Source organism: Dromaius novaehollandiae, chromosome 3 (assembly GCF_036370855.1).
Source record: "Dromaius novaehollandiae isolate bDroNov1 chromosome 3, bDroNov1.hap1, whole genome shotgun sequence".
Taxonomy (NCBI): domain Eukaryota; kingdom Metazoa; phylum Chordata; class Aves; order Casuariiformes; family Dromaiidae; genus Dromaius; species Dromaius novaehollandiae.
This window is the reverse complement of record NC_088100.1, coordinates 120,859,137-120,877,647: the sequence shown is the minus strand read 5'-3', so window position 1 is coordinate 120,877,647 and position 18,511 is coordinate 120,859,137.

Below are 18,511 nucleotides of genomic sequence, written 5' to 3'. Positions count from 1 at the left end.
CTTGCTTGCTCAGGCAGGGCCAGCTAGACCAGGTTGCCCAGAACCGTGTCCAGATGGGTTTTGAATATCTCTGAGGATGGCGACTCCACAACCTCTCTGGGCAACCTGCTCCAGTGTTCAACCACTCTTACAGTAAAGAGGGGTTTTCTTGTGTTCAAGTGGAATTTCCTGTGTTTTGGTTTGTGCCCATTGCCTCTTGCCCTGTCACTGGGCACCACTGAGAAAACTCTGGCTCCATCTTCTTTATACCTGCCTTTCACATATTTATATATTTATATATTGATAAGTTCCTCCTGAGCCTTTTCTTCTCCAGGCTAAACAGTCCTAGCTCCGTCAGGCTCTCCTCAAATGAGAAATGCTCCAGTCATCTTTTTGGCCCTTTGCAGTAGTCGCTCTAGTAAGTCCATGTCTTTCTTGCAGTGGGGAGCCCAGAGCTGGATACAGCCCTCCAGGTGTGGCTTTCCCAGTTCTAAGGAGAAGGGAAGGATCGAGGTGATCTTGTTACTGTTAATTAAAAAACCCTGAAAAACCCTTGACCTGCTGGCAGTGCTCTTCCCAATGCAGCCCAGCATACCACTGGCCTTCTTTGCTGCAAGGGCACATTGCTGGCTCGTGGTCAACTCGTCCAGCAGGACTCCCAGGTCCTTCTCTGCAGAGAAGCTGGTCAGTTTCTCTGAAGCTGGTCCAGCTGGTCCAGCTGGTCATCCCCCAGCCTATACTGGTGCATGGGGGTATCCCTCCCCAGGACAGGACTTTGCACTTCCCTTTGTTGAAGCTGAACTTCATGAGGTTCCCGTCTCTCCAGCCTGTTGGGGTCCCTCTGAATGGTAGCACAGCCCTCTGCTGTATCAGCCACTCCTCTCAGTTTTGGCTCCCTCATAGGCATAACTGATCTTATTTTCCCACAGGCCCAATGCCAGCAAAGTAGTCCAAGATACTCAGATAAAGGTCGTTTTAGATCAAAGTATAAGCTTATGGTTTCTCTAGTGCAAAGGGTATTAGGCTTCATTAAACTAACTGTGGACGAACTGTTACATCATCAACAATAAGTAGCATTAAATAGGGGCACATCCCAATTTGCTTCCAAAGCTACATTTTGTTTTTCCAGCTTGGTTTTCTGGAAAAACAAATGAATACAGAGTAATAATTCTAAATCCAAGGCATTCCTGGTGACATCGTCTCTAAGGAATCAATAAATCTACTTGGCCCTCTTGCAGATGGTTCAGCCTTGTGAGATAAAGTTCTAGATCATCTCATTCATCAGCTGTGACATTGGGCCCTCCACCTCAGTAAGCAAACAACTCCCCGCAAGCTTTATAACTGAACCCAAGAAAGCTAGGTGGTGTCTTTTATGGGAAGATAAAGATTGGTTTTAACAGGGCCTAACGTCCCCAGTTATGCAACAGGGAGCAAATCCCATCTCTCCCCAGGGAACCACAGGGACATTTCCTGGTGGTAAATGCGTTCTGGCTTGCACCTGATGTTTCTTACCAGCAAAAAAAGATGTGACAGAGTCTGGCAAAGAACTGCCCTAGTACACTTATCCTTGAGGACCATCAAAGATGAAATAGGGAAACTCGTGCTTTTTACCAGCAGGACAGATTCATAGGCAGAGGGTAGAAACTACTTCCATTATATTTTCTTCTCTTGTTTTGAACAGAGCTCTGACCAAGGAGTGAATTCTCCCCAGAAGAGTTAAAAGAAAACCAAAAACCCAAGAGGTCTACTCCACAGACATTTTCCTGGCATCCTCTGATATGCAGATGACTGATAATATCATCATAACAGCCATTATCTCAAATGTCTGCCTCCCAGCAAATTAAAAGCAAAGAAAAGCCAAAATACTTGAAGAGATGAATACAGAAAGCATTTGCCAGTTATTTACTGGCCCTGCATTGCTTGCTGTCAGAGGTAAAATTAAGCCTGTTTGCTTTAAAAGAAAATCACAAAACTGTCATCTTTGCTACTCATACATGTAGAGTGATGAACAACAACAACAACATTGCCAGGACTGAAGGCAAAAGGGTTATTGTTTTAACTAGGATCTGAAACATCCTTTGGGAATGATCTACTTGAGCCTCACTACCAGTGAGCAGCAGCAGAGAGGCTGCCCCGTAACAGGGGCCAAGCTGGGACCCGAGGTGGTCCCCAGTGTATCTGAGCACAGCAGTCCCAGGCACGGTGAAGGGACAAAGCAGGTGCAGGGTCCAGCTGGGAGCAGCCAAAAGCACGTCTACAGCATGGATCTGAGGTTCACACAGGAGACAGGGTTTCAGGCAGCACCCTCAGAGCACAGCCCGGGGGATGCCCATGGGCTTGGGGCTGAGCTGAAATGGAGTCATGGCCCTGGATGTCCTGGAGGGCTCAGCTGAGGCTGCTCAGGGAACTAAAGGTCTATTAGCACCCTCATTCTCCTCTTGTGCAGTCCCCAAAAGGGCTGCATCTGTTTCTTCAGCTCTTCTGAGTTTGGCTGGGCTCCAGCCATCATCTCTGACCTCTTGGACATCCTACTTTGATGCAAAGCCTCTGGACAGGAGGATGCTGCTTGGACAAATTCCTCCCAACCAGCTCCCCCAGTGGCAGGTTGGTTTTGCTGTGGGAACCACATAGCTAGGGGTTGTATCCTACAGTACCAAAATATATATGCCATGGTGTCAGGTGCAGGACAGAGCTAAAACAGCTGTGGGATTTGCGTGCTGGCACTGACTTGCACCTGCATAACTTGGAGGGCAGGCAGAGGAGTTTGGGTCTATCTGCATCTGTGCTTGTAGAAGATGGTCATCTTTTCTGATGAATGGGAGGAGAAAAGGATTTGTTCAGCAGGGAACAGCATGCTTCTGACCTGATGTGTCAGCTCATGGAGAAGGTTTTTCACTTAGTAGTTAGATTACATCAAGCTGGCACCTGTTTGTTGGCTGCTGCCACAGATCCATGGAGTGTCCATTCTGTGAAAGGTATAAAGAAACTTTTTAAACAGCTTTCTGGAGCAGATTGCTGTCAAAGCCACTGAGTGCTCTTGTTGGAGGTGGCAGAGAAGGAATTAAAAAGTGACTAGTGGTAGCTGAAGAGAGCTGGGAGATTGAGGGTTATTACTTTTAGTGGCTTAAGACTATGCTGACCTCCACAAGAGAATACCCACATATCTGTAGGACTTTCCCATTCTGGACCCATATCTCAGTAAAACTCTGCCTTTATGAGAAATTACTCCCTGTTGAATTGTTATCCATTTAAATTGTGTCCCAATGTAACAACCCTGACTTTTGCATATTTCTGACAACTCTGGAAGTAAAATTACCACAGAAATCTGCAGAATTTTACTGGGAAGGGGGTACTACTAACCATAAAACTCATATTGAAAATCCATCTGTCCTATGATTTGAGAGCAGTAGCCTAAGGCAGGCCAAGAAAGCCACATGGGCCCCACAAAGAGAAATGCCAGGGGAAGGGGAAGAGAAGGTCATGTTGGTTTTGTTGGAGAGGCAAAATGAAGGCTTTACAGGTGTTCAGGGAATAGGAACTTCACCATTTCCCTGATGTCAGATAACAGTCTGTAACGTGGATGTTTATTTTAATACCCAAACCTTTAGCATTAAAGAGTGCTAACCATGGGATAAAAGATGTCTGGGAAAGGCTATGACTTGTTAAGATTTAAGATTAAATTCACGAAGCAGCAGTATAGATAAGACTATGGAGAGGAAGTTTGTAAATCTTGATTCTGCTCCTGCCTCTTCCTGTGGTTTCGAATGTGTCACTTTTCTTCTTTGTATATGTTTTCTCAAGTCTTTAGCATGTCTTGCATTTGCAGTAGATCTTCCTGCTAAGGATTAGCAGGAAGCATTCCTCCATTAGCATTTCCATGGGATTGTGGAAGAGGTTTAGTTCAGATGAGGTGTGATCTTCTGAAGTGAACCTCCTCATCCATCATCCCTGCTTGCTGCATTCGGGTTCACGTTGCAGCGCACTCTCAAAGCGCGTGAGCCAGCTTCCTTTCAGCTGAGCTCAGCTGCGAGATCAGCTCCAGACACACGCCCAGCGTGCTCCAGCTGATGGGGACTCGGTGCACAGGCCTGGGCTAGGGCTGCCTCGGAGTGAATCCCCCAGAAATATGCGTTTAGTTGGTTCCTCAGCAGTGGCTCTTTGGCATTATAAGTCTGCTCCTACTTGGCTTTGGTATGTGCCAATGTGGACGTGACCAAAGCGTGTGCATGCAGTCCTTTTCGTACTGCGCAGGGTGAAACGGCAGCAGCGGACCTGCCTCAGGAGCCGGCTGCCGAGCATCTCCCATCCCACCTGTCGAGCATCTCCCATGCCAGCCATCGCCTCCCCAGCCTGTGTGCCTCACCAGATGCAGCAGGTCAGAGAAAGGGGCTTCCAGTGATGATGTTTTCCAAAGCAAAGGCAGCTTCTCTGCTCCAATGGTTAAAATTCTTTGTAATTTCCAGAAAGCAATCTAGTCTAAAAAAAAAAATCAATCACAGCAGAACTTACAGAGGTAAGAGAGTAATCAGGGCAAAGGCTCTATAAAACAGACAAAGACCTGGAAAAGCATTAAATTCAAGAGTATTAAATTCTGGATATTACTGGCATTATGCAAAAGGGTTTGTGACACTTTGGGCAAATGTAGGCCATTTGACTCTTTAGGTTGGAAATCATACAGAACTCTGTGGTTTTTGCTTTTCGACTGCCAGAATTAAGGAAACAATCGTACTGAGTTCCTTGTAAGTGTTAGGAATTGTGCTTTCCTAAGTAAGGCTTAAGTAGGATTTAAGTAGCGGTAGAAAAAATTCTACGTACTGTTTTTTTTGACTTTTGAAATTTATACAGATTCAGTGTGAATGTCACTGCTATATTTTTGTGGTGACTTCTGGTAAATATTCTAACTGATGAGTTTGCAACCTGAACAAACAGAGAGTTTTAAATTTATATTGCTGGATATTATGGGATGCACATATGGGCATGCTATGGCTTTGCTCAAACTCTAGTCCTCCTGCTATTTTCAATGGGAGTCATTTAAAATCCCTGACATAATACTGGAAGTGAAAATTAATTGTATCTCTCCAGATTACAGGCCAGGCTCTGTTCTAGCTTACAGTAATGTAGTTTGGGAATAAAGCCACTGGGATAATTCATCGTAATACCTTTAAAGCTGTCAAATGGAGAAAGTAAAAGAAGCTTTTTTACATCATCTTCTGCATTTTTTAATACAAAGCATCTGTAGAGAGTTGTGAGGATTTGCATAATTCATAATGTACTGATCAAAAATCTCTACTGGTCTAAAGGAACAAGGGTTGACTGCAGTTTGTGGATCTGTGCCAATTTATGCTAGTGCAACATTTTCTTCAAAATAAAGCAAGCAGGGCCAGAAAATAGAAGAATTTGCCCTGGAAAGTTCTTTCTTTTCAGAAGTAACAACATTCACTAATCAACAACAGCCAACCCGCTTCTTGCCTGCTCCCAAAACCTTGTCCTTACCATCTCTAGGAGACTATAAATTGATCTTTGTAACATGTCCAGAAGATTAAAAATAATCCAGACTCTCACAGAATGCAGAGACACATTGCTCATTCCAGCATCTAGAGATCCTCAGGGAAATGCTGCTCTAAAGTTAAACCAAGATAACTTTAACATGAGTTACTGATCTCAACTGTGCTGTGTCCAGGAAGTGATTCCTTGGTAATCAGTTTCTTAAAGTTTCATAGAAATTGCCCGAGCGAGTTTTTAAAAAAGAACAGAAGCAGACTTAACGATAAAGACCTTTCTTTGCATTTATGTGTTCCCAGTAACTTGCTAGGTGGAATGCATACAGGCCACATCAGCTGTAGAAGCAGAAATTTTGTTTAATATTAGTTTTGCAAGCCACAGTATAACATTTCCATGCTCTCCAAGGAGGACCTGTAAATATCACGTAACAGTTTACACACCAGAATACCAGCCCTGACTGCGGATTTTCAGGTCTGACGTTTACTTTTGTCTCTTTAGACAGGACAGATCAATGTGCATCAAGCAATTCACAGCTGCACCAGTAATTCTCAGCCAAAAGACACTGCTTTAGGATTCAAACAGCACAAAAGAGTCAGCCTGTCTGGTCCCATAGCACACGCCAGATTGCTAAGGTGAGCTTCACGGTAGACCCTTGTTTGCAAGCAAGCGCTACTTCTGGGCTAAAGAAAAAGATTTACTTTCATTAGGAAAGTAAATTCTACCTCTCCTCTAAAAGCTGCCAGTTTCCAAAAATGTACATGCACAAGTCCAGCTAGCATAATCATCGGTTTGCACAGCAAGCCTTTAGACACTATTTTCCTTCTTCCAGAAGACTTTCACAGCCCAGCTGGGAAATAAATGACTAGGCAGTGCTAGAGTTAGCAAACCTACATATGCTCATAAAAGTTCAAACCAAAGGGTGATCATCAAGTGCTTACAAGTCAGTAATCACACTCTTAATTTTCAGAAATAGTTTAGAAGAGGTGGCATTATCTGGGGGAAAAAAATCCTTCCTTTTCTAAGTATCCCATTATAAGCTCTTAATAAGTACAAAATAATTAGACACTGACTGAGTGCTCACTGAAGCCAATGGGAAGTCTCTACTTAACCTCAGGGCACTTTGGTGTGAGCTCTTCAACCCGTTCAATTCAGAAAAGCACCTATGTCATAAGCACTTTACGAGGTCTCAGTTATATTGCCCCATTTTAATTTCAGTGGGACATAGCTACATCCTTCAAGTTAATAATATGCTTAACTGCTTTGCAGAATAAGGATGCACTTAGAGCCAAGCAAAAGCATAAGATCTGTGTCAAACACATCTTTAATATTTAGCATGACCAAGCTGTTTGCCACACAGACCTTTTGCCAGTCATCCTAGGGGTAGTGTTTTGATTTTTGGAACAAGGGTCTTCAAGCAAGCTCTTCCATAAAGGATATAGAAGAACTCTCTCTATAGGCAGCACGACAGACTGAAAAGCAGGCTGTTGTAGAAAGAAATATAGTTATGTAGTTGTCCCAATTTACTCTCAGGTCATGCTGCTGCTGTGCACCGGAGTCCCAGTCTTACAAATAAAAAGGCTGTATTGTTTCCAACAGTACTGACCACAAAGAAAGGCATAAAGCTGCAGCCTGCTCTTGAGAGCTTTTTCTCTTTCCTTCCTTTCTCTTTCCTTCCTTTCCCTTTCCTTTCCTTTTTTGCCATTGGTTAGCATCAGCATGTTTCAGTGGTTCTGGGCTTGTAGTGTGCAAAATCATCTATAGCATTTGGAGGCAGCTGAAGTGGTGTCTCATAGGTTGGCTTTCCAACCGGGAGTTTCTCACAGCACAATCTACTGTGTTTCCATGAAATCACAGGTGTTCTCCACATGGCTTGAGCAGGTGAGAGCACGACCATGCCAAACCGTGATGAAGTTTGGTAGCTGAAATGCAGAATCCGGGTTTGGACTGAGGTCTGAATCTGGCACTCGGCTTCATCCCCTGCTCCGAGCCAAATCAAACTGCAGCAAGTCATGAAATCCAAACACCGCTGCGCTCTGGGTTGCTTAAGATCTGGATCCAACTGCAAATCCTAATGAGGAAGCTCCTGTCTGTACGTGTAACAGCAGTGCTGATGTGCGACATACTCCTTCATTAGCTCGGGGTGGTAGCAGTCTGGGAGAAATTCAAGCAGCTGAAAGTCTGCGCTTCTGTAGGGAAGACATTGAAATGCTGAGAAGGCGTTAGTGGGTGATATGAAATTGCTGCTCCATGAAGCTTAAGAAAAACAAACACACACAAGTAAGATTTATGGGAGGTTAACGCTCTGAGGCAAAGCATCCCCTCTGCCATTTTGTTTAAAAAAAGTCTCCTATTATCAGCTTCAGACCTACCAGGCAGGCAGAGTAATTCATTCAGCCCACCTGTGCTTTCTGGAAAACACAAAAATAAAGGTTGGGTTCTGTCATCTTCAGGAAGGGCTCCTCAAAGAGGAGCCAGCTCTGCTGCACAAGTGCTCGTGTGCTCCTGAGACATCTGTGTCATGCCAGCCAGCCTGCCCAAGCAATCCTGCTCTCGTGCTCTCACTAGCTTTCTTCTTTTTCTTTTCTTTTTTCTTTCTTTTTTTTTTAATAGGGGAAGATTTGAAGTTTTGTTCTGGTGTGTTTGGCACTTCTGGTAGAGCCTTTGACAAGGAAAAAGGTTCATCTTTCAAATGCCCGTGGCACTCCCAGTGAAAGGTGATTTTTAAAGTCATTTTATTTTCCTTCCTGGCAGTGATATCAAAGGAACAATCAGTGCCTGATTTGGAGCCAACAATTTATTTCCATTATAATAAACAGAAAACAATGGTGTGCTGCCTTATTAGTTATTCACTTTCCAAGTCAACAAACTTGGAGGGTTGGGATGAGATCTAACCAGAGATATGCTTTGATGTTTTCAGCGTGGAGAGCTGGTCTCCTAGCCAAAATGTTGAACAACGCCAGTTCTGGGGGAAGAAAGAAGGGAAGGAGGGACAGAGGGAGGGGAGAGGATGGCCCAAAGGGCAGGGGCAGCGGCAGCTCTGGGGAGGGCTGGATGAACCGGGGCACGGTGGTGGCCAGGCACAGGAAGATGCTGGAGTCAGGATTGTGGTACTCCAGGAGTCTCATATTGACATGATACATGCGCAAAGGGAAACAGGCTCATCTGGTGTAAGTAGCAGCAGCTGGATTGATTTCAGTGCTGTTACTTTGATTTATACCCACCAAGGATCTAGCTCAAGATGCGCTCAAGATCTGCTACTGTACTTTTGGAAAACAGAGACACTTCTCTGGTGTTTGCAGTGTGTGCTGAGGAGGCGGACGGCTCCAAACCAAACCAGACGTGCACAGCAGTTTGGGGTACTGTCCCCTCTCTCTCCCAGGAACAGGCTCTTGTCTTTTAGCGCTGTTGCGTAAATACTGCTTTGCAGGGAGTCCTGCTAAGCAAAATGAGTTTCATTATTTGCTGCTGTACCTTTGTTATTTCAGCAGTAATTTCACACATGTATGATATTCCAGGAGGGAAAACCCCTCAGTGGATAAGTATGAGCAAAAGTGTTTTAAAGTGTTTTCTTCTACATGTCTAATGTGATAGAGGAGCTATGGAAAACCATGTCACAAAAGGCTCTTGTAGTTAGGGGTAAATGTGAAAGTAAATATCCGCTATCTTTCTATACAGAAAATTCTGATCAACTTCTTTTGTGGCATCATGATGCCAACAAATACTGAAAAAGTTAAAGACTCCCCATTTCCTTGAGCATATATCATCAACAATTCCAGAACAATCAAAGTATCTGTATTATTTAACAGAGCAGAAAGCTTGAGAATAGTGCAAAGCAATTGATCATGCTGTGTTTATTAATCATGTCTCTTGTGAACAAGCTGCCCTGACCCTTTTGGATTCTTTTCTGATAAATATGCAAACACATTAAAAATACATTTGTTCCTACAGAATTGATGCTGTAGACTGCCCAAGTGATGCGTAACAACAACCAAATGGACAGAGACAACAGTAAGTTGGTAGACTGCTTTAGGGGAGAACTACCTGTGCTTTGTAGGGAGATACCTACTGATAACCTGTAGATGGTATTTTAAATGAGTTTATATAAGGATTTTTTCTTAAACTGTAGCTGATTGCAAACTTTTTCAAAGCTAAAAGAAAACTTCCCATTCTTAGGAGGAGCAAGACAGGCTGCAACCTGTTTTAGAAGAGGTATTGCATGATGATCATAAACCATTATCTGTGAGGTAATCAAATACAGCACAGAAAAACAAAAAAACATATTAGGAAGAAGTGCCTCCTCTGAGCAGCAATATTTAGTAATAGTTTTATGTGTTATTGCCATACTACCTTTAAGTAGCCAAAGCCCCATAAAAAGACAGCAAAATTATTATCATTTTTATTTGATCTTTCAGTAAGCTTGCTGCTATTTACAAAGTTTAAATACCTGCTTATAATAATATTTATGGATACTGTAGTAAGGTTTAAATTATGTTGTCGCTTCAGAAAGCTCTTCCATACTATGGTACTTATTAACATGTTGTATTTCCTGTAGACAGTGTCAGGGAGCAGCAAGAGCGGGGCTGCTCCATGCAGAGGGCTGAGCTGGACCTGAGGGTGACCCTTGCACAGGCCTTGCCCTGTTGACCATCAGGACTATGGCATGTCCAGACAAGAGTGATTCCTCTCCCTTTTTTGTGTTGTCAGAGTTGCTGTCGCTTCTCAGTCAGTCGCAGACGTCCAAACCCATTCGTATCACAGAGGAGAGCATCTGAAGCAGGTGGCACTGCACAATGGATCACTTAGTACCTCATTTATCCACAAGGATCTGTGTGACAGTGACGGTTTTCAGAGAGCATCGTATTGGACCTGAGCCTGAGAGAGTTCCTTGGACTGGCACTTCTCAAAAATATCTCCTTGTAACGACTGGCAGTGGCAGTAATAACACTCACTGCACAGGCCAATTTTCAGTGCAGAGCAGCACTTCAAATCTTGCACGAGCCGTTTCCTCTCCTTTGAACCCTCTTTCTCATCGCCAGATGCTCAGTCACAGTCTGGCCCTCGTTCTTCCAGTCCTCCCATAAAGGAAGCAAATTTCCACCAAGAGCTTCCTTGGGGGCATAAGGAAATTAGAAAAAGAATAGACCTGCACCTCCAGTGCAGCTAAAAGGCCTCCTGTCAGACTCTGCAGCCAACTTCTCTTTCCTGTGTTTTGTTGCAACATGATCAGTTTTTTCCCTAGCCTAGAAATTCTGGCTCCTTGCTTTATTCTGGCTGTTTTCCCTTCAGTAGAGAGACCTGTGATACCTACCCTTAATCCTCCTACCCACAGTAACCAAGTGTCTCACAAAATAAAGAGCTGTGCTCCTTGCCCATCTGTGTTTTCATGATTGCTTTACAGACAGTAATACGTGATTCTGAAACTCCTTCAACAGAGAGATGAGCTTGTCCTCCATCCCTCCCTCACTTCCTCCGTTAAGTGCCGGTTCTCTCCCAACTGAACCCTTAATTTTACCCCATCAGCTCAGTCTTTCTGCTGGCCCTCACCTGTTTCTCAAGCCAATAGTCTATACGTTTGTAGCCACGATGTCCCAGAGCACATCGTCCTCCAGGATGAAGTCATTTCAGGTCAGTGATGGTTGGGGCCAGCCCAGAGGCTGCCTCCCCTCTTTCAAATGGGGCCAGGGATGATCCAGTCAGCTGTTACAGCGGGGAAGCTGCAGCTGGAGCCACCATAGGGCATAAAGGAGAAAATCGCTAGCTAAATTAATCCTGAGAAAGAGTAAGGGTGGTATCTCATAAGCAAATAGGTGTCATCTCTGGAATATTCATCCTTTTATTTGTCCTTGCCATGAATTCAGTCTATTAACGTGTGGAGTAGAAAGGCCTTCACTGAGGTAGGTACCTTGCTTTGTCAGTGTCTTGCCTCTAAAATTCTGCAAAAGAGACGAATGTAGGCAAGGAAGGAAGGTTGTTCCTCCAACGCGGAGGCACAGGGGGCCGGGCGAGGTGTTCAGGGTCACACAGAGGATCTGCTATGGAAATAGGAACTGAGCACAGGCCTCGTGAATCTTTATTTGCTGTACGTCTTCTGATGTGGAGCCAAATCATACTCCTGAGAAACCCCACTGAAGGTAGCGTAACTACACATGGGCAAATGAGAGAGATGCTGCCTGTACTTTTTTCAGTCATGTCAGATTTCCCTGAACTCTTCTGCTTTATCTAACCGCCAGACAAAGCTTCTTAAATCTGCAGCCAGTGTTATTTGGTCAGGGCATGGGGGTGAAAAGCCCAGCATTCAACGGAGATTCCTTGGAGTATCTTTAAGATCTTGGATCACATAAAACAGTCCCCTCTCATAAAAAAAAAAAAAAAAAAAAAAAAAAAAAAAAAAAGCACACAAACTTACCATTGTTGAGTGTTTCTTTAATAGAATCAGAAACAAATTTGTGACCTTGTGGCCCAGAGGTGGGAACACCATCTATAAACTTGCCCAGACACAGAAATGCATTCTGCCTGTCAGTAGGAGTTTGCCATTGAACATGTATATAAAAAAAGCTGGTGTTACATTAGGCCAACATTTTTTAAATGCCACAGCTCACTTTATATGCCGTAAACCTTGTTAATGTTGCTAACAAGAAAGTTAAAAACTCAAAGCTATAAAAATAGGAATGCCACTGCTGGCTAAATAAATATATGTGAGAACCAAATATTCAGATACAAGTTCTGGAATGGCTCATGTGTTCAGGGAGGGAGAAACGAAAAAAAAACTAACTTAAGTTGTTTTTGAAGTTATAAAAGCTTCATATAGTCAGCAAAATTGTCTCCTTTTCAGTGTTTGACTTAATTTCAGACAGTTTTGAGAATTCAAAACTATAGCATGAATGAAGCGGCCAGTCATTTCTGAAGTCAGGGCATGCAGGATGCAGTGACCATGCCAGGAGAGAAAATTCAGCCCAGGAGATGGGATGAGGCAGGGAGGGAGGGAGGGAGGCTTCTTTCTATCTGACTCAACAGCAGACTGCTAACGTGGCAGTGCTGGGGAAAATGTTTCCTTCAAAACAGGCCACCTACAAATTCTGGCCTCTACCGTTGGCTCTGGATCCAAGCTAATAGACCCAGTTTGTGGCTGTTACATGTAATCTGGGATGAGCAGTGAATCTTTTCAGTGGCCCAGACTCTATAGAGGTCCAGAGCCTGGAGTTTCCAGGGTTTATTTTTGGCATTTGTACTCTGACTGCAAGTATTTGGAATTCTTTATCAATGCAGCTTTTTAACTCTGTGGTGGAAGAATAGAGACCTACTCGCAGTGTCAGGCCTGCGGACATCGGCGTTAGGCAGTCTTGCCTCGGTACTTTGTTAGCACTGTTTGTTCTTTTTGTGTCTTCTAGTCTTTGCTTGTGAAGAGCAACCTTTTTCTTTTCCTAATTTATTTCCTCCAGGAAATTACAAATGAAAGATCCTGAAAGATATGATAATTGCTCACACAATGGACCTTCATTTAAAATTTTAGTGACACAAAAAAATAATAAGTATCTTTTTCTTTGCTTTTTACAGGAAAACTGCCAGGACGGCAAAATCTCTCTTAGCTGGAAACTGCTTTTCTCTAACATGATCCAGCTGAATGCAAACTTGTATTTGTTTTAAAGTAGTTTGCCTTGATACCAGTACTGCCAGTATCAGTTGCCTTGATACGTACTGAACACTGGCTTTGTGTGTCCTGGAACTGGTTTCAGTAACTTCTTTCTGCATTGTTGCCGACTATCTCAATTTCAAGACACATCCTTTGTGAATGTGTGGATTGTAACAAGATTCCCTTTGCCTGTGAGCAAGAACATGAGCAGCCATGTCTCAGCTGAAGTGTATGCAACTGTATTTGTGAGTCTTCTCTGACATCTTTGTTCTTTCTGAGCAGGATAGCAGGGATTATCAATCAAAAACCACTTGCAAAAGACTTGCAAAATTTATCAGGTCTTCCAATGAAGATACATATGTCAGAAAGGTCGTGCCTTTCTGTAAATGCTTGCTTCGAGGTTGACGCTGAAGAGATGGTATTTTGGAGTTGTGGCTTTGTTGAACATTCCCGCTTGTGGCTATGCCAGGCAGCCTGGTGAAGCCAGAGCTATTCATGTTTGAACAGATGCATTTATAAGCACTAAGTATGCTCTCCTGCCTTTTAAAAACATGCTTGACAACATTTGTGTGCTAATAAATGTAATTTGCATGATAACAACATTTAAAATATTTTTTCCAAAGCCAGAGTTGCGATTTAATTTCTGGAGAAATAATAATCTTCCTAAACCCAGAACATGGACCTAAAGTGTCTGCCTAGCTTGCTGTGGGAAGAAGACAAGGCCACTGCTCTGATGGCACCACTTCCCGTCACCTCACTGGAAGGAGGGAGATGCATGGTGCCATAACCAGGAAGAAGAGGGGACTATGAAGCACGCACTGCTCCTCAACCGATGAGAAGGGTCACAGACCTCACACGCAGACCTCGCCTGGCTTTATATGGTATGGACCTGGCTGATCATAGATCTTGTTAGACTGTACCTATCAGGCATGCGTAAAATGAGGTGAAGTTGGCTGTGTGTAAAGACTTTAGATATTCATTTGATGAAAGGGTGTGCTTAACGTGTGACTTTATGTTGGTGTGGCTTGATCTATCTGATTAATAAAACAAGAGTAAATATAAAGGGGCCCATTAATAAGACTGGTTCAGCTGGGAACAAGAGCGCCTTATTTATTTAGTGTATTGGGAACATACAATGTAAGTAATGATCCTGTTTGTACTTCATCCCATACTTGCCGTAACAGTAATTATGAACTTGTAACTCAGACCAAGGTGGTCTCTAGGACATATGGACAGTGTATATAAATCTAGAGGGGGATATATGCAGTGAATAAAAGTGGAGGAAAGAAAAAAAAGTGTTACTTCCACCTTCCTGTGAATGCAGGCCTAGGCTTTTTCTAAGAACAAGTTACATATGAGCCATCCTTTCCCCCCATCAGTGTGTGGATCGTGATGGATTTTCTGACAGATGTGGAACAAACTCATTTTTATTTAAGCATTAGTTTCCTGATCCCAGCCCCAAACTCCGCTTATGGAAGCCCTTCTATGGACTGCAGGTCAGGCTCCAAGAGAAGCAAACTGCACTCCTGGTGACACAACTTGGGCAGCATTATCTGCCAACAACAAACACACCCTCCTTTCCAAGGCAATGCATAGGAACAGGGAATGCTTATCTGGGCCCTGAGTACATTAACGGCCTTGATGGCCCTGAGCACCTCCACCTGGGATCCTCACCATGCCTGAGAGCCTCCACCTGTGCACCCTCTCCCCATTGGTCTGGGGATGCATTTAAGCTCAAGCCTTGGCAGGCAGTGCTGAAGCTGCTCTGAACATCTGTTTGTCTCCAGCCTTGATATTGGCCCCATTGCTCAGAAGGATATTGGTCCACATTGAGGAGGTAGGCCACATCAGGGTTGGCTGAAGGCCAGCAAACCCCCCTCCCCTCTTATCATGTTATCTTGAAATTGTTAAAAATAAACAAACAAAAAAACCCCAATTATATTACTCCACTTGGGTGCAGGAGAGACCCCTAGTAGCAATATCAGCTTCCTGCTGCTGTTGTACAGTTTTAATTGTCAAAGGATGGGGGCTTTAATTTTACAGGAGAAGTAATGTTTAAATGCTGAGGTATGCTGGGAATTTGGTGCCTTTTCAAGGATGGAAATGGAAAAGGGGAGCATGTGGTTTCTATGTATGCTTCTAGGCCTGGAGGGAGGTGGCCACAGGGTGTAAGAAGGGTATCATGACCTGCTTTCCACCACTACTGAAGGGAAACCCATGGTGGGGACTTGGGAAGGATCATCAATATTTTTCATTTGAGGGAAAGGGAACAGAAAGTCCAAATGAAGGACTGGAGGGCAGCAACTAATCATAAGGGCTTTTTTGTAAAGTTACAATAATTTCTTCTCTTCTTCTTCTTCTACTGCCATGTTCCTTTAAGCCATTTTTCTGTGGTGAGGGCTAGCACTTGACCTAGCCTGTGTCTGGACTTTTTTGCTGTTCTCTGTCATGTAGCCCATTTGCCACATGTCAGTATTTTTGGTCACACAAACCAAACCTCTTGTCATGAAGGGCTACAGTGCCAACTTTCTTTGAGTTTGGCCTAACCAAGGGAAGCAGCCTTTTCAGCTGTGAAGAGGATTTTGCACTAACACTTAGCAACGTTTAAAAAAAAAAAAAAAACCCAAAAACTAATTTATGCAGATGTATTTTCTGCTCAACCCTTGATTGTTACAGCCACCTATGGGTCAGAAATGAGGAATGGTTGGAGAATAGCTTGAAGCAGTGTGCAGAAAGCTCTAGGCTCACTGTCTTAAATATGGCCCCAAAAAAATCATTTTAAAACCTCTACATGTTTGTTCAACTTCACCTCTCCCAAAACCAGGAATTATTCACAGAAGCTATCCTGCTTCTTGTGAGAAAATCCCACACTTCAGGACAAGGGTAAAGCCCTAATCTTTTTGGGAGATGGTTCTCCCCATATAGGGATTATGTGCATGATTAATGTTTGAAATTAATCAATTGTTAATCAATTTAATCATGAATAGTGTTAGTAGTAGGAGGGACAATGTATTAAGACTATATCCTGAAGGAGCTAGGAGGGTAGGTAAGGGAGGAGTCGGCAATATATTCTTTCATTTTATGGTTAATCAAAACTAAGCCTGTTTAGCTCTCTAAAATTTCAATTGAACTTTAAAAATACTTAGTCTATTTAAAGCAATCATCCAATTATCTGCAAGACTCAATATAATGTACTCGCAGGAGAAACTGGTGGAATTTTTATGAAGAATATTTCATTTTCAAGGGCCACCGATTGCTATTTGGTGAGAGGAATTTTCCCTTTTTTCCTCTAATGTCAGTACTGACTGTGACTTACTAAGCTACACTTCCTGGATAATGTGCTGAGATGCTGATTTTGTTGAAAGACCACAGTCAAAATTGCACCGAAATTTAATGCGGCATGGGAATTATTATAATCAGAACTTCACCACTGAAGTCTAGGAACAATTTTGCAAAGGGTCATGTTGCATCTTGTCAAGGGCTTTCACAAATTAAAAATCTATTTATATATGAATTTTAAATCAAAGCACAGAATACTTGTGCTTTGATTTAAAGCACTTACATTTTTCTCTTTACCTCAAACATGGACTGTGTTCAGCATTCTCATTTGAATGTGCACGAGCATAAGTCCTGGGAAAGAAGCTTCTTCAGCAATCAAAAAGCTCTCTATTCATGCTGCTGGATTTCTGACATGAGAAACCAGATAAGATGTGAGGATGGCAAGGTGGCAAATTGTTGCCATTCTAATTCTGCTAGAGGGAACCAAGGCAGGTCTGGGACCAAAGAATTTGGTTCTGGTTGATTTGTATCTCAGGAACACTAAAATCACTCATTTTGTTTTTTCAGGCCCACAAAGCAAGCTGGTTTGCAAGCACCCTTGATGGTAAGTGGGGCTGTGCACTGCAAGAGCCTGTGAAATTTCTTTGCTAATAAAGCCAAGATGCATCATTTCATTTGGAAACTCTGACCAATGGCGCATTGAATGTTCTCCAGGTGTTGCAGTCTTGAGTAACAATCCCATTAACTGCCCATTTATAGTGCTCATTAGCCTGAAGGTAGCAAGGGAAAGGGCAGAGTGAGTGGTTGCCCCTGTAGCTCAGGAGCCTTTTTTAGTGTGTATGAACCTGTACTGGCATGGGTCCTACTCAGTCCTGAAAACTATGTATGTAGTCTTTGTGTCACTGTTTCTTTAATATTAATGATATGTATGAATATGACCTCCAGATCTTTTCTAGAGAATTTTAGAATTATTATTCAAATTTTACAGATATAGGGACCTTGTTTGTGGCTTACCTCAAGCAAAGAAGGAATTATTATTCCAGAATCTCAAGATATTGGGTCTCCTACCTTGATTCTTTCCTCTTTTCAAATAGTTGTATCTTATTTGGTGGCCAACTGGCTGTAGTTTGGAAATTTGTGCTGGGCTGCATGTCTCTGGACCTGACATACCCTCTTTACATGCCTTCTTCACTCTCATTCAGTTCCTAGAACAGTAATGACCTTCATTTCAACAGCGGCTGTAGTCTTGGGACCAAATCCAGCATCTGTAGACAAAGCAACAGTTGTGAAAAACATGACTATTGACAGATTTCCATAGTTATTCATCAGCAGGGTCCAGTGCAGAGTTTGGCACTTAGGAAGGAAGTCATTTCCAATGAGAAAAAAGTCACCCATGAGTAGAGAAATAGGAGAGTCCACCTACTGACATGGCTTTCCTGCGTATTGTGTCGGAGCTCATCAGACTTGGTACCTTCACAGCATTCAGGCACAAGCTAATCTTTAACTGAAAGCCTTTCTGATACTGTGGATGCTAGGAAAGCTTACTGAAATTCAGTGATACATTATATTAGTAATAATAACTATTTGTATGTGAATGTGTTGTGACACTGCTCAGCAGAAGGTTTTTTTAATGCCTCTGGCAAACTTCCATAACTGGCTCACTCTGGGTAAGACTTGTTATTTGTAGAGCAGTGGCTGCCTGGAGAAATGCTGTAGCAGGGAGCGTAGCCTGTGTGTCTACCAGCAGCCTTTATTAATTGCAGCAGTGGGTGGAAAATGCATTAGCCTCATATATTACTGTTGGGGGGGGGGGGTTGGCAGCATCCACTCTCCCAGAGTTGCTACATATTTCTAAAGCTATATCTATATGGCATTAGAAGCACTTTATCCTCCTCTTTCCTTGCTTTCTCTTGAGACATTCAGGACCGCATGGGGTACACTCATTTGCTGCGTCTTGTTAGCAAAGGTAGGGGATGGCAGAGCCCTGGCACCAGCCTGAGGTCTTCCATGATGTAACTGAGTGGACAGCTAGAGCTTTTTGTTTCAGGGAAAAAGAGGGGAAGGAAAAAAAGCAAGAAGAAAACATTATTCTCAACAGAACATTCTCAGACCTTTCCACCT